The 14,426-nt window shown below is 35.0% G+C and overlaps 1 long non-coding RNA gene across 1 annotated transcript in view; it reads left to right on the plus strand.

Annotated features, from left to right (window-relative positions):
* The window catches only part of LOC132521729 (uncharacterized), a 137,981-nt gene that overhangs the window by 38,524 nt on the left and 85,031 nt on the right, over positions 1-14,426 (plus strand). The window contains exon 2 of the long non-coding RNA XR_009540947.1: positions 6,184-6,285. This is a non-coding gene — a long non-coding RNA (uncharacterized LOC132521729). The remainder of the gene's footprint in view (positions 1-6,183; positions 6,286-14,426) is intronic.

Below are 14,426 nucleotides of genomic sequence, written 5' to 3' on the forward strand. Positions count from 1 at the left end.
GGACTTATTCCCTCAGGGTCAGAATTCTGAAAAGACATTTTTTTCTTTATTTTTCTTCAAACAATATTTCTCTACTAGTTGGGAATTAAACAGGGTTCTGTTAACCTTCGACTGGCATTGTGTACTTAATTGGCGCAACTGAAGGTTCATAATTTTTGTAGATACCCCTTTTCTTTTCAATGGTTTTGAAAAGTTGGTCTGATATAGTTTCGAGTAATTAATTATTGGTTTCCTGCAAAGAAGTTACTCTCTATCATTTTCTTTTTTAGAAGTTTCTAGATACCAAAGTAAGCATTCCATTCAGTCTGTTTGATCTAACAGCTGGCTTTTTCTAACTGTTGGCACAAAAGTATCAATTTTGAAATATCAAAAGAACCCCAATTTGGCCATTTTAAGTTGAGATCTCCTTTAGTATAATTTCCCCAATTAAGTAGGTACTTCTCGTATGCACATAAACCTGGCTGGAGTGTTAGTCATAGGCTGGCTTTCTGATGCTTTTTGTTTCCGTGTTTGAGAAGCTCTATTTCCCATTTTAAAGTTGAATTTGTCAGGGATAAAATTCACTAGTGAAATTGTGTTATGGGCCAGTGTGCTGCTTGTGAGTTTAGCTCCTCTAGGTGTCACCCTAGAGTCGTTTCAGCCCCCTTACGTGTCTCAGTTTCTCCCTTTGGTAATCTAAGGCCACCACGGGTGCTTGGATCGCTGAACGGCCAATTCTTAACCGCAACCCCTGGACAAGCAAGTGTTTTAATTAATGAGTGGGTTTCCCTATGGTACCACTGCATGGTATGAGGACTCTGCCTCCACCACTCCTGTAAATTTCTCAGTCACCTGAGAAAGCCGTAAACCGCCGGGAGGAGTCTTGCCCCTTTTCTTTGGAGCAAAGCTCTCATGTAATATCTTCACTTTGATGCCGACAAATTTTATTAAGGCAGCCGAATTGAGGAAAAGCATCAGATCAGCCTCTTACCTAACCACTCAGTGCAGACCACTCAGTCTCCTACAACTGATCAAACCCTGGTATCTTTCAACCAGGTACACCCCCGACCAAATATCTTTCACCTGGGTGGGTATTCCCTGGCATTGTTCAACTGAGTCCCCCTCCCCCACCATTATCTTTCAAGTGGGAGGGGGCAGGTACCTGCTATACACTGCCAAATAAAACTCAGGATCATCAAGCAATACGGGAGATCCGAGAACCAGGAGTGACTTACCCAAGTTCGTCTGGACTCTCTGAGGAGGTGGATGGGCGCAAGGGGCCTCTGCTTGTACCAAGGTTCCAGTTCCTCCTAGAGTTCAGCCGAAGAGAAGTCCACTCTGGGTCCCTTCTTCATGGTCGCCATAAAACTGTCAACTTAAAAAAAAAAGCACAACGTGAGAGCTGCGAGTTTTATTTGGGGCAAAATAAGGATTATAGCCCAGGAGACAGCATTTCAGATAGTTCTGAGAAACGGCTCCAAAGAGGCAGCGGGGAAGGTCAGTATATATGTGATTTTGGTGAAGGGGGAGTACATACAATCAAGCACATATTTTTTTTGCAGAAGTTTTCTGCTAGTCACAAGGAGCAGTCATCACCACGGAGGATTTTAGTGCTTTTCTAGATATAAGGAGATATATGAGGAGAATTGGGCTCATAAAATCGGCACCTGAAAATATCCAACTCTCTGAAGACCTGTTTTGCCAGTTTTTCCCAGAGCACAGAGTGCCTCATTTCTTAATCTCCACTCTGCTCCTTTCAAGGGGTGTTGAAAATTAGCAGCTGCAGCAGCACATGTTTTATTCCTTGTAGATGTAGCTGGCAAGTGCCAATTTTTTGTAGACACTCTACAACTTATATAATAATGTAAATCAACTATATTTCAATTAAAAATGTAGAAATGAATGAAGCCTCCTTCCATCCATAGCATTCTAGATTCCATATTCAAATTAATGGTCATCTGATAATATGTTGTAGTAATATGCATAAAAGCTATTATTTTCTAAGTAACTATCAGACACTGGGTTAAGAACTTTGTATTATCCTATTTTATCTTTACAGCATGCATATAAGGTATTATACAAATTAGATAGTTCAGGGGAAAAAAGGTTAAGAAATGTCTTCAGTAATGTATACAGTATAAGATTCAGAAGACCTATGTTTAATGCCAAAATTAGGCCCTTCAACACTATCCTATACTGAAATTATTGCTTGTGTTCTAAGGACAAACTGTGCTTCAAAATTTACTATGAGAAATCCATTTCTCCCATTTAACCTTCATTATTCTTGGGGTAGAAATACAAGCAAACTGTTTCTTTTCTATTCTTTTTTTTTTTTTCTCTAAGTGTTAACAAGATTCCCAGCCTCTCCTTATAAGTACCTAACTCCTAACAAAACTGGAGATAATTGGTGACTGGCCATCTGGAGATATCCAGGAAATTCTCTGGATTCCAGTCATAGTACTTCCTGTCTCCATTATATGGCAGGCTGAAAGACAATTTCCACTTGGTGCTTGGAATCAATCACCACAGCTGTTACAAAGACCCTTTTCTCTATCGTATTTCATTGGCATGAGATGCCCAAAATAGCCAACTAGTAAATTTCACGTTCCAATTCAATGTGAATATTACATTCTTTCCTGGAAACATTCTTCTCAGCCAGATCTAAAGTTTCAGAAAGAGGAATAAAAAAACTATTTCAGTGGATCTTTAGGTATATTAGTGAGAAGGGCCACTCCTGCACCTTGATTCCCAGATCTCTGTATTCTGACTACAAGAAAGTGAGGCCCATGTCACTGCTTCAAAGCTTAGGGCATACTTTGCAAAACAGTACATTAGACTTACAGGGTATTGTCTTCCAGACGGTATCATAAATAAATGTAAGCAAGTATTTTTCAAAATGATAATGATTTATTTAAATGAGTAATTCTGGACTGAATTGTACAATGCCCAAATTACATCTGACTTGGTAGCGCTAGTACTATTCAAGCTACCTCATATATTGATGCCATTTGGCATTCATGGCATAGGTACAGGTTAGGTATGCAATATGAACCAAAATACTGTGTGCTTCATGAAACCATCAGTTGGTCATATTCCACCCCAAAGCTCAGTCTGGATGTGCCATTCATCCTCTGACAAGTGTTTTGTCTAAAGTGTCAAAGGACAGTCATTGGTGGAATGAGGCAGTACCATCCTTGTGTCCACTGCCCTCAAACTAACCAGGTTCCACAGCCACTTTCTTTAAAGGTATTTCGTCCAATTTATGTTCAGTGTAGGCGAAGAGCAAGTCAAATAATATTTTAGGTATGTGGTAGCAATCTGCTACCCGTCACACACAGATAGCCGTCTTAGCAATGTGTCATATTGATTCATAGTCACACAAGCTATAGATGACTGGCTGTTCAGCAATTTTCACCCTGTGCAAATCAAAGGTAATCTCTCAGATTATCAGAAAAAGAAACAAATTAGTAAATATAGCCCTGAAATTGTAAACCAAATAATAGGTCTGACTTGCTACCTATCAGTTGAGTGATCAGGGAATTCTGTGTAAAATCTTTTCTCCAAATTATCCAGATTCAGTCTTTAGTCTGAGACCATAAATCCTTAGAGGTCCTATTTCTCTTTTGTCAGGATCCGCTGTCCATCAGCAACTGGTGGGGAGAAATAGCTAAGAGTATTCTTTTCTTGCTCTGGGACACTCTCATTGCAATAAAGTTACTGCATTTCTTCCATTTCCCAGCTGGTTATAATCTAGTATTTGTGTCTTCTTCCCACCCCCTATAATCTCTTTCCATGTCCACTTATTACCTGTTTTAGCCCATATCCTTCCTCCCCCGATGACATTTGCTTGCTTAGAGAATAGACAGATGCATTAAGTTCATCAGGGCTTCCTCCTTAGCTTAATCTTAGGAAGATTTAGAATGTGATAGGAAAGTAACTAGAGGTATGATCCTGCCACTTAGTAACATGGCCGTATTCAAATTTACTTCCAATTTAACTTCATGGGGAAGTTATAATCCACACTTAATCGCCTGGAAATACATGCATACAATTAAATTTAGTAGTATGGATACCTGTTCCTTTGGATTGGTATCTCTCTCTAATGGTAATGAATGAAGTGATATCAAATGGTAGTTTTCGGGGGTGGAAAAGTTATAAAGTTGTATTGTATGGTTGTTGCATTCCCCAGCCCCTTACTCCCAAATTCTAAAAACATTTCCAGTGGAACCTCTGCCTTTCATTTGTGAGAACATCCATTTAGTCAATTTAGGCAGCCATTCAAGCCTTTATACCACTTATTTTAAATTGCAAATATTTAATTGTCTATTTCATTTTCAGTGAGACCAATAGAACCAATGTTCTGAAGGTGATAAGGACTGTGAAATTTTTATGTAATATTATGTTACCTTGCCTATGTATACTAATTGCTTTTGTACACTAGTAGCAGTGAAGTGCATACTTTGATGACAGGAAATATATGCTTGTTAGTAAATTGATAGACTTTGAAGCTACAATCCTTTAATTATGCTCACTATGGTTGGTTCTGTTACAGAATAGTTTTCAATTCAAGTCAATGCCCATTTGTATCTCCTGTAGGGCTCCTAGTAGGGTCCAAAGTAGTCTACTTGCCAGCTAGTCACAGATACTTTTCCTCTGGAAATTTTGTCTAAAGCCATCTTCAGGCCATTTCTTTCCTGCTGATAAGGAAGTACAGTCAGTTACCCCACATTTGTTATTTCAACATGTGGAAGAAAATATGTAATCATTTGACCCATCTTTGCATTGCTTAAGTCCATTTATTTCAAGAACCCAGATCTGAACCCAGTTCTAAGGATCTGACCTAGTCAATAATTTAAGTATTCCAATCCACTTCTGAGCTGGCTACCAGGTTTTGTTGATGAGTCTTCATGATTCACCCCAATTTTTCCTTTAAATTTCCACAGATATTTTCAGAATTGAGTGTGTGCATGTGGGGATGCTTTTATCGCACAATCATCTAGGACCCATTTACATGAGCATACTGCCAGCTTAGTTATGGCTTTAGGATCTGTAAATTTCCAATCCCCCCTCTGAGGACACTAGCTTAAATTGTATTACTAAATAGTGTCTCTCAGCTTTGGCGATGGTGTAGATTTGTCCTTCTTCTCTTCCACTAGGCATCTTACCTTCTTTTCCCAGAGATTTACAGTCTATAGGATATTATATATCCCATTTTCAAATAGCAATATTACACTCAATGAAAACAAAACAAAACAAAAACCAAAAAGCACCTTGTTTTCCTTTGGTTTGGAGGGAATCATAGAATTTCAACCAGCTAGCAATGGCTGTGGGAAGATCTTTGGAGGGCTCTATCATTAAACACACAGGCAGAGAAGCATACTGCATATGGATGGTTTGACCTCCCTGAACTCCTCTGAACCCATTATATTGCATGCTCCTGATTATATCAATTTTGCTTATTGAATGAGATCTACTAAGCAGCTCCTTTTATTATCTATACGTTTTACTAGCATTACCAATGACATGATAGGTATTTTTGGGCCGAGGATTACCTGATGTATGTCTGTAGTACAGTCTCAACTAACACCTGGTAGCAAGTTAACAATAATTGTCTTTAAAAAGGGATCTATTGAGGAACTGCATCAGGCAGTTTTGTCCAAAAATTCAATCCTGCTTGTATCCTAACTATAGACACTTCTAAAATCATTTGAGTAATTGAATTAAATGAGTAAATGGTGCAGCCTGAGCAATAGCAGTTTATGAATCCTTTTTTAGTTAAAAAATACTTTAGTGAGGTATAATTTACATGCAGCAAACTGCACATGTTGAAAGTGTACAGTATGATACATTTTGATACATGTAGACACCTGTGAAACCAACACTGCAATCCATATAATAACCATATCCATTATCCTCAAAAGTTATCTCGTGCTCCTTTCCAAGTTCTCCTTCCCATCCCTCCCCACCACTTCCTGCCCCACACAACAACTGATCTCCTTTCTGGCATGATAGATTAGTTTGAAATATATAGAATTTTATATAAATTAAACCATAAAGTGGATATTCGGTTTTATTTGGCTTCTTTCACTAAACAATTGGTAATTCATCCATGTTGTATACATTAAAAGTTCATTACTTTTTATTGCTGACTAATATTCCATTAGATATACGTATCACAATATTATCCACCTTGCCTTTTTATAGGTTTTGGTGATTATCAATAAAACTGCTATCGGCATTCACGTCAAAGCTTTTGTGTGAACATAAATTAACACAGCACTGAGAATGGGATTGCTGAGCCATATGGTAAGTTTATGTTTAACCTCATATGAAACTGCTAAACTGTTTTCTAAAGTGGTTGAACTGTGTTGCATTCATACAAGCAAAATTAGAAGGACCTATGTCCTCCATATCTTTATAGCATGTGGTACAATCTGTTTTTTATATTTTAGCCTTTTTAAGAGACGTGTTGTGGTTTTACATTGTGGTTTTAATTTCTGTTTCCCTAATGATAGTCCACGTGTTTATCTGTCATCTTTATATCTTCTGTGGTAAAGCATGTGTTCAAAACCTTTACTAGTTTAAAGAACTTTTTTTTTATTATTGAGTTTGAAATTTTTTTTAATATATTCTGGATAGAAGAACTTTATCAGATATATGTTTCAAATGTTTTCTCTTTATCTGTGGCTCATCTTTTCATTCCCTTAACAGTGTCTTTAAAGAGCAGAAGGTTTTAAAATAAATAAAATAAAATTCAAATATTCAAAAAATAAAGAGCAGAAGGATTTAATTCTTCTAAGGTCTAATTTATCGATTTAGTCTTTTATGGATTATGCTTTTGGTTCTCAATATCTCTGCAAAGTATTTAAAATATTTGTGTAACCAAGGTCACAGAGGTTTTCTCTTATGTTTTATTCTAGAAATTTTATCGTGTTGTGACTTACAATTAGGTCTATGATCCAGGGTCAGTTCATTTTTGTTCAATGTTATGTGGTATAGATTAAAAATTGTTTTTTCTACATATGGATAGCCAATTGTTTTAGTACCCTTTGTTGAAAAGTGATAACTTCTTGAATTGCCTTTGCATTTTTGTTGAGCATGAATTTTCCACTTAGTGTTGGCCTATTACTTGATCCTCCTTTGTGTTGATTGATCAGCTTATCTATCCTTATGCCAATACCTCTTTATCTTGATTACTGTAGCTATATAGTAACTCTAGAAAATAGTGTTCCTCCTCCAGTTCCATTCTTTTCCAAAGTTGTTTTGACTAATCTAGGTCCTTTGCATTTTCATATGAATTTTAGAATCAGTTTTTCAATTTCTACAATTGAAGGTTGCTGGAATTTCAATTGGATGGTGTTGAAATTATAGATCTATTTGGAAGAATTGACATCTTAATAACACTGAGTATATCAACCAATGAGCATAGTGTAGTGCATTCTTTATTTAGGTCTTCTTTAATTGCAGTCAGCAATGTTTTATAGATTTCAATGATAAACCTTGTGTATGTTTTGTCAAGTTTATCTCTAAACTTTTCAGTAAGTGTTTATAGTAATATAGTAGTTATTTTAATTTCAAGTTACATTTTCTTGTTGCTTAAAGAAGTAATGCAATTGATTTTTGTACCTTGATCTTGTATCTTGAATTTTTTCTGAACCAATTCATTCATTATAGGAGGTTTTTAGTAGATTGTAGACATAGACAATAAGGTCATCTGTGAATACTTTTTTTTTTCTAAACACAATGCTTTTTTTCCCCTTGTCTCAGTGAAATTGTTAGAACATCAAGTATAATGTTGAATTTGTAAGAGTGGAAATCCTTGTTTATTCCTGATTTGTGGGGAAATATTCAGTCTTTCAAGATTAAAGGTAATATTAGCTGTAGTTTTTCCACAATTGATCACAATTAAGTTGAGGAAGGTCCTTTTTCCTAGTTTGCTGAGAGCTTTTTCTTTGTCTATTTGTTTGGTCTATTGGTTAATGTAATGAGTTACATTAACTGATTTTCAAATGTAAAACCAAATTGGACTCTTGGGATAAATAACACTTGGTCTTGATGTATTTTGGTTTTAATATGTTGTTGGATTCAGTTTGCCAAAACTTTTACAAATTTTACGTCTTTGTTTAAGGGGGACATTGGCCATTAGTTTATTTTTCTTTTGAGGTCTTTGGTTTTATTACTGCCCTCATAGAAAAAGTTGGGAAACATTTCTTCATTTTTTCAGTGTTGTCGAAATTTGATTATTATTAGCTCTATTTCTTCCCTAAAGGTTTGGTAATCTATCAGTAAAGCCATGTATTCATAGAACTATTTTTTTGTGGGAAGGTTTTAATTACAAATACAATTTCTTTAATAGATGTAGCTCTAATCGAATCTCTTGATTCTTTTTTTGCCTTAAATTTGTAATTGTGTTTTCTCTTTCTCCTTTTTTTTGTTTTTGGTTTGGTTTGGTTTGGTTTTCATTATGGTGTCTAATGGTTTATCAATTTTATTGTTTTCAAAAAATCAGCTTTTGATTTCATTGATTTTTCTCTGTAGGTTCTGTCTTTTATATTTCATTGATTTCCACTCTGGTCTTTCTTACTTCTACTTACTTTAGATTTTATTTGCTCTTTGTTTCCTTAAAAAGTGGAAGCTGTGGGCATTGATTGAATCACACCTTTATTCTGTTCTAATTTACATATGCTATAAATTCCTCCCAAAGTGATGTAATGGCATCTCTCATATTCTCAAATATTATGATGTGTTGAGATTTAATTTTCATTCAGTATAAAATATTCACTAAATTCTTTTCTGATTTCTTCTTTGATCCAGAGGTTATTTAAAAGGGTATTATATAGTTAGCTAATGTTTGAGAGATTTTATTTCAGACATCATTTTGTTATTGATTTTAGTTTAATTTTATTGTGATTAGAGATGAAAATTTGTATGACTTGATTCTTTTAACAATTATTGAGACTATTTTTATGTAAGATATGGCCTATCTTGGGAAATATTTTGTGTACATTTGAAGTGAATGTGTCCTGCTATTATTTGCTGCTCTCTCCTCACGTCTCAGTTAGGTCAAGTTAGTTTTTAGTATGTTTCAGATATGCTATACCATTACTGATTTTTGCTACTTATCCTATTAATTATTGAAGGAGGAACATTAAAATCTCTGAATATAATTGTGGATTTATCTATTTTCATGTTTAGTTTTTATCAGTTTTTAAAATTTATTTTGAAATTGTTATGATATGGAAAAAATATTTGGAATTGTTATGTTCCCTTGAGGAATGGATTCCTTTGTTATTATCAGATACCATGCTTTATTACTGGTAATACCCTTTGCTCTGAAACCAGCTTTTGATTTTTTTTATTGCTTTTCTAGTCTCAATATCATTGATTTCTGCTCTAATTTTTATTATTCCTACTCTTTGCTTTGGGTTTAATTTGCTCTTCCTTCTCTAGTTTGTTTTTTTTTTTAACCTGTGCTTTAGTTTTAGTTTCTTTTTAGTTTTTTAGTTTTTTTAGTTTTTTTTAACTTACTTATTATTGCTATTTATTATTTTCTAATATAAACACATCTTGCTATAAATTTCCCTCTAAACATTGCTTTGGTTGTACTTCACAATTTTGATATATTTTCTTTTCATTTTCTGTTCAAAATATACATTATTTCCTTTGAAACTTCCTCTGTGACCCATGGTTTACTTATAAATATGTTGTTTAATTTTCTAATTATCAGTGGTTTTTTTCCAATATATCTTCCTGTTATAGATTTCTATTTTATTTAATTTTTCTTAATTTTATTTTCAGTTATTTTAAATGTGTTAATATTTGTTTTATGGCCCAGTATGTGCTCTATCTTAGTGATTGTTCCAGGTACATGAAAGAATAATATATATTCTGCTGTTGACTGTAATGTTTTCTAATATCAATTAGGTCAAGTTGATTGACAGTACAGTTTATGTTATTTATATGTTTACTTATTTTCTGCCTTCTTATTCTATCACTTACTGAGAAAAGAGTTTTATATTTCCAAGTATAATTATGGGTTTGTTTCAACTTTTATATTTATCAGGTTTCATCTTATGTATGTTGAATTTCTTCATTTTGTTTACCTTTTCTACTAGATCCTTTAGCATATTTAATTATTTAAAATTTTGAGTCTGATAATTATAGCGTCTTTTTCATGTGTGGAGGAGTCTGGTTCTGATAGTTACTTTGTCTGTTCAAAGTGTGTTTTATCTTTCCTTTTTATGTATCTTATTTTGTTGTTGTTGTTGAAAGCCTAGTATGTTGTCTAGACCAGTGAATACTAATATAAGTACTTTTATGCTTGTGGACTAGCATACTTTTCCTTCTCCTAGATCTTTAGTGTGGGCTTTTGTGAGGTTTGGGATGAGTTTGAAGCTTGTTGTTATGCTTACCTTTATCACACCTCAGGGTTCTAATTCCTCTAGTGACAGTTTGTGTTTATTGTGTGAGCTAATTTGCCAGAGAGCTTTTCTCAGTATCTCCTTCCCACTCACCTTCAAGTCTTCCTACCTGTCTTTGCATCTTTTCTTTGCACTCTTTCCCAGAGAGAATCTTTGTCTTGTAGCATTTCCTGATGCATCTTTCCCACTATTAGTTTTACTTGGTGCTTGTTAGCATTGTGATGTGGGGTGGGGAAAGGCAGCACTCACCCATCCTCTGAGGAAGGCTCAATGTTAGGCAAAGGCTATGTACCTGGGTCTCTGGGTTCTGGGCTCCACAACTATTTCTGCCCCCTTCCAGATGTAGCTCTGGTCCTAACAGTATCTTTGGCACTCCTCCACTAGGAGGAGTTTAAAACTTTAAAAATATTTTTTCTGTTTCTTGTCTCTAGTTATTGTGGAACTCCACCAGTTCCCTCAGGATACAGGCTTACCTTGGAGGTATTGTAGGTTTTGTTCCAGACCACTGGAATAAATCCAGTATCACATTAAAGTGAGTCACACTAATTTTTTGGTTTCCCAGTGCATATATTCAAATTATGTTTATACTATACTGTAATCTATTAAGTGTGCAACAGCATTATGTCTAAAAAAAGTACATACCTTCATTAAATAATACTTTATTGCTAAAAAGTGTTAACAATCATCTGAGCCTTCTGCATGTTGTAATCTTTTTGCTAGTGGAGGTTGTGTCTTGATGTTGATGGCTGCTGACCGATCAGGGTGGTGTTTCCTGACTTTTAGAGTGGCTGTGGCAATTTCTGAAAATAAGACAACACTGAAGTTTTCTGCATCGATTCCTTTCATGATTTCTTTGTAGCATGTATTGCTGTTTGATAGCACTTTACCCACAGTAGAACTTCTTTCAAAATTGGTGTCAGTCCTTCAAACCCTGCTAGTCACTGCATTATCAACTAAGTTTATGTCATATTCTAAATCCTTTGTTGTCATTTCAACAATCTTCACAGCATCTTCACTGTGAGTAGATTCTATTCCATTTCTTTGCTTATCCATAAGAAGCAACTCCTCTTTAACATTTTATCATGAAATTGTAGCAATACATTCCCGTCTTCAGGTTTCACTTGTAATTTTAGTTCTCTTGCTATTTCTACTACATCTGCAGTTACTTCCTCCACTGAAGTCTTGAATCACTCAAAGTCATCCAAGAGGGTTGGAATCAACTTTTCCAAAATTCCTGTGAATGTTGATATTTTTACCTCTTCCCATGAATCACGAATGTTCTTAATGGCATCTAGAATGGTGAATCCTTTCAGAATGTTTTCAATTTACTGTGCCCAGATCTGTCAAAGAAATCATAATCTATGGCAGCTATAGCCTTACCAAATGTATTTCTGAAATAATCAGACTTGAAGATCAAAATTACCCCTTGATCCATGTGAAAACAAGTCCCCCTAAAACTTTGTTCCCCTCCCAAGTTTATGATTAACCTCTCTATCTAAAACTTTATTCCCTTTCTTATCCCTCTCCCTTACCCCTCAGGATTGAGGAGTATCAAAGAAAAGTGAGGCTGAAAGCAAGCAGGACCCTGAAGGGTCATCCAGGGTACAAGCCCCTCTGTGTCCCTGCTTCTAGTTTATAGAAAAAGTTTTGGTCTCCTAGTCGTTTCCCAAGCAGACCCAAACAGTTAATAATTAGAGAAGTGGAAATGCAGAAAGCAGTTCAGAAAGAAAAGCAATAATGGCTTGAGCAATGGAATCACAGAACTCCTAGTTCCTCCTAAAGGGATATAGATAACAATCTGATGCATTTCTTTGAGTTTTTATGCAGAAACTAAGACTCTCACACAGTGGAGGATAGTGTCTAAGGCTGACCACAAGCACCAGACCCCAACGTGATTGAAACTAAAAGTTGATAATTAAGATCCCTGAAACATCATCCTGTTACCTCACCACCAACCAATCAGAAGAATGTCCACAAGGTGATCATGCATCCTGCAACCCTCACCCTAATGTTGCCTTTAAAAATACTTGTCTGAAAGCCATCTGGGAGCTTGGGTCTTTTGAGCACTGGCTGCCCATTCTCCTTCCATGATGCCCTGCAAATAAATACTGGATTTCCTTCACCACAACCTCATGTCTGTAGGTTGGCTTTGTTGCCATGTCAGGCAAGTAGACCTGAGTTCAGTTTGGTTAACACATGGACTGCAGAATGGATATTGTGTTAGTAGGCATGAAAACAATACCATTGTACACCTCTATCTGAGCTCTTGGGTGACCAGGTGCATTGTCAATGAACAGTAATATTTTGAAAGGGATCTTTTCTTCTGAGCAGTAGGTCTCAACAATGGGCTTAAAATATTCAGTAAAGCATGTTGAAAACAGATGTGCTGTCATCTAGGCTTTCTTATTCCATTTATAGTGCATAGGCAGAGTAGATTTAGCATAATTCTTAAGTGCCTTAGGATTTTTGGAATGGTGAATGAGCATTGTTGGTGAGGATATGGAGAAAAGGGAGCCTTAGTACACTGTTGGTGGGAATGTAAATTGGTGCAGCCACCCTGGAAAACAGTATGGAGGTTCCTCAGAAAATTAAATATAGAACTTTATATAATCCAGCAGTCCCACTCCTAGGTACATACCTGAAGAAAACAAAATCACTAATTCAAAAAGATACATGCACCCCAGTTTTCACAGAAGCATTATTTAAACTTGCCAAGGTATGGAAGCAACCTAAGTGTCCATCTACAAATGAATAGATAAAGAAGATGTGATATGTATGTATACAGTGGAATATTACTCAGGCATAAGAATGAAATTTTACCATTTGCAATAAAATGGGTGGACCTGGAGGGTATTATGCTTAGTGAAATATGTCAGACAGAAAGATAAATACTATATGTTATCACTTATATGTGGAATCTAAAAAATAAAAAAAAGAATGTATGTAACAAAACAGAAACACTCACAGATATAGAGAACAAACTAGGGGTTACCAATGGATACAGGGATGAGGGGTTCAGGCAAGACAGAGGTAGGAGATTAAGAGATACAAACTACTATGTATAAAATAAATAAGCAACAAGGATCTATTGTACAGCACAGGGAAATATAGCCATTATTTTGTAATAACTTTAAATGGATTATAATCTATAAATATTAAATCACTTTGTTATACACCTGAAACTAATATAATATTATAAATCAACTATACTTCAATAAAAAAATATAAATAAAGCTGCAAGTCCCTTTCTGATCTTTTCTTTCTTTTTTACTATTTTTAGTTTATATTTAATTTTCTTAGCTTTTCTTATTTCTGTATACATCTGTGTTTCTCACTACATTTGCCATAGCCTCAACTCTCCATTAAAATCCCCTTATTTTTACGTTTATGTGGTTTATTTTGTTTTGTATTTATTACATCTTCTCATATTTACTTTTCACATTTCTTTCCTGAATTCTTGTAATTTATGTGTGTTTTTAATAATAATAAATGCTTTAATAATAAAGCAATTATTTAAAAAAAGTATTTCAATTCTTGACAAAATGCTTGAACCCTCTCTTTCTTACTTGGTGGTAATATTTTTCTTATAAATTTTTCTTCTTGATCAGCATATTTCTGCTGTTTATTTCCTCACTTATTTATAAAATGTATTTATTGATCCATGCCACTTTTTTCTTTCTATTTATCTTTAAATGAACTCGAGTTTTTAGGACATGATATTTGTAGGAAATTTCTGACACAGAAGGGCAGAAATGAGTAGCATCATAGTTTTTCAGACCAGCTAATTTTCACAACCTAAAGGTTCTCTTTTTCTTTACTGACACAAAGATATACTTCTTCATGCAAATGTAGCTCATCTTCAGCAAGCGGTGCTGGGAAAGTTGGACAGCTGCATGTAAATCAGTGAAGTTATAACACACCCTTACATCATGCACAAAAATAAACTCAAAATGACTTAAAGACTTAAACATAAGACATGACACCATAAAATTCCTAGAAGAAAACATAGGCAAAACATTCTCTGAC

Source organism: Lagenorhynchus albirostris, chromosome 6 (assembly GCF_949774975.1).
Source record: "Lagenorhynchus albirostris chromosome 6, mLagAlb1.1, whole genome shotgun sequence".
NCBI classification, from domain to species: Eukaryota; Metazoa; Chordata; class Mammalia; order Artiodactyla; family Delphinidae; genus Lagenorhynchus; species Lagenorhynchus albirostris.